Source organism: Pyrus communis, chromosome 14, assembly GCF_963583255.1.
Source record: "Pyrus communis chromosome 14, drPyrComm1.1, whole genome shotgun sequence".
Taxonomy (NCBI): domain Eukaryota; kingdom Viridiplantae; phylum Streptophyta; class Magnoliopsida; order Rosales; family Rosaceae; genus Pyrus; species Pyrus communis.
Window position 1 is genome coordinate 1,194,347 of NC_084816.1, and position 2,706 is coordinate 1,197,052.

Genomic DNA, 2,706 nt, shown 5'->3' on the forward strand with positions numbered 1-2,706 from the left:
GGGTGAATGTTAGGTTGGAAATGCATGTGGAATGCTGGAATTAAGGGGGAAGAATGCACGGCAAGGGAATGAATGACAGCTAGGTTATGATGATGAATGCATGTGAGTTGAAATGCATGTGTTTAAATGGTTGAAATGTGTATGAATGCATGGCAAAGCTGATTTATTTGAATATGCAATTGCAATGACAGCTAGGTTGAATGATTAAAGGAGTGTTGCTAGGTTGGAAATGCATGGGGAATGCATGTGCACGGTTTTGGGAGAAAATGGGAGTGCATGTGGGTGCAATGGATGTGGAATGGCTGGTTGTTTATGATGATGTGCACGGCAAGGATTGTTTTTGGTGCATGTGGCTGCAATGTTGTGCAATGATGGAGGAATAAGTGCATGTGGTTGAATTGGTGGTGAATGTGCATGGCAAAGAATGGATTTGGCTGCAATGGTGTGTAATTGGGCTAGGGTTTAAGTGCATGAAATGGACCCAAATTGCTCCCCCTTGCATGGCAAGGAATGGTGTTTGTGTTAAGCCCACGGCAAGGTGAATGTAATTGGGTTAGGGCCATTGTTTTGTGTCCTCAAGTGCATACAAGGCCTTCAATTTCATCCAACACTTGGGCTCCAAGCATAAGCTATCCATCCTTAACCCAATAGTGCTCCAAAAGGCCCCAAAACACTCCACAATGCATTCTTTTGTCAAACACGTCTTATGATCCTGAAAACACACAAAAGAAGCATAAAGGACTAAAATAACTAAAGAAACATAACGTAAATGTACGAGAACAAGCCATTTAAGTCGCATGAATATGCTCCTATCAGTTTGGAAGTGGGGTGCCACAAAGTTTTGGATTCCCTTTGAATGCAGAGGCACTGAAGCCTTGGAGCTGAGTGCCGACTGGTATTGATCCTTCAAGATTATTGTATGCAACAGTAAACGTAGACAAGAAATGGAGACTTGATAGTGATGATGGGATTTCACCTGACAGACGGTTGCTGTTGAGTTCTAATCTCTCCAACTCTGTGAGGTTGGATATTTGGTCTGGAATGTTGCCGGAGAAGTTGTTGATGCTTAGATCCAGTTGTTGAAGATATTGCAATTGGCCAATCTCAAAGGGTATGCTCCCACTTAAACTGTTGTTCCTGAGGGCGATTACTCTTGGCATGTTGGCCACATACTTGTACTGTGAAGACAGCACAGTTGCATTATTACCGCGTTGGAAGTAGATGGGCAACTCAAGAGAACAATGGCCCGTTTGATTCGCAGGCTTTTGCAATACCAATGCTTGTAGTCCGCAAAGCTCCCTTGGAAATTCACCCGAAATCAAGTTGTCATTCAACAACAAAAAGAAAAGACTCGGAAGAGTCCCCAACCAACCAGGTATTGTGCCAGTGAGTCTGTTAAAAGACAATTACAAGACTTCCAGTTTCCTGAACTTTGAAATCCATGCAGGTATTTGACCTGTCATATAACTGCTATATAAACTGAAAACACACATATTTTGAAACCTGAAATCAACAGTTATATCTCCATCTGGCATTTCTTCACCTTGAAAATTTTCTGAAGAAAGAGCACCCTGAGACTTTTGAAACGCATAAATATCTTCATTGCCCCCGTGACATTGGTGAGTCTGTTATGAGAAACCGAGAGGAAGGTCAAGTTTTTCAATTGAAGAATCTCAGGTTGGATTTGTCCCTCGAAATCATTTGAAGCCAGTCGAAGTGCTTTGAGGGACTTGCATGAGTAAAGGCTTGTTGGCAAGATACCAGTGAGTGCATTATTTATAAAATCTAACTTACTAAGTTGAGTAAGTTTAGAGAAATCGAGCGCAGAGATATTCCCACTAAAAAGGTTGAATCCCAGATTTATTTCGACAAGGTTTGTGCAATTCATCAAAGATGGGGGCAGAGGACCTTCTAGATTGTTGTAATGAAGGTGCATGAGCTTTAATTTGGAGAGCTTCCCAACATTCTCACCGATGGGTCCGAAAAGGCTATTAGTAGATAATGAAATTTCTTGAAGGGCCTGAGCATTGTAGATATCAGCAGGAAGGGAACCTGAGAGAGTGTTGTCGTGAGCACGAAAGACCTCCAAGTTGGAACAGTTTCCTAGTCCTAGAGGAATTGAGCCACTGAAAATATTGTGGGAGAAGTCCAAGACTCTAAGCGAAGAGGAAAGAAGACAGATAGAGGATGGTATTTGGCCTGTAAAATGATTATTACTGATATTCAAACTGCTCAAATTCCAGGCATGCTGGACGAATGAAGATGGAATTCTTCCGTTAAACTGAGTGCTAGATAAATCCACCATCTGCATATAACTTGATGATAGAGATGATGGTAGTTTTCCGGATAAATGGTTTTCGCTCAAATCAAGGATCTGAAGGCAAGTCAAGGACAAAAAAATTCGAGCCTCAAGAGGACCGGAAAGCATATTGTGGGAGAGGTTTCGATACGAAAGATGTGTGAGGTTTCCAAGAGAGCGAGAAATGCAACCTTTGATACCTTTGGAGGGCAACAACAAATGAGTTACCCTACCAAACATATCACAAGTGATGCCCTCCCATCGGCAACAATCGTTGAAGACCAGTTTAAACTAGAAGAATCAATATCAATGAAGGCCGAAGAGAGTCTTGATCAATTTTTCGGCATGCGGGGGGTTGTAGCAATGAAACTTGAGATGAAAAATATGAAGAGGAGGCCAAGTGCCAT

The 2,706-nt window shown here is 42.0% G+C and overlaps 1 pseudogene; it reads right to left on the reverse strand.

Moving 5' to 3' along the window:
- Positions 1-812: 812 nt before the first annotated feature.
- On the reverse strand, positions 813-2,706 carry LOC137714862 (tyrosine-sulfated glycopeptide receptor 1-like; annotated as a pseudogene).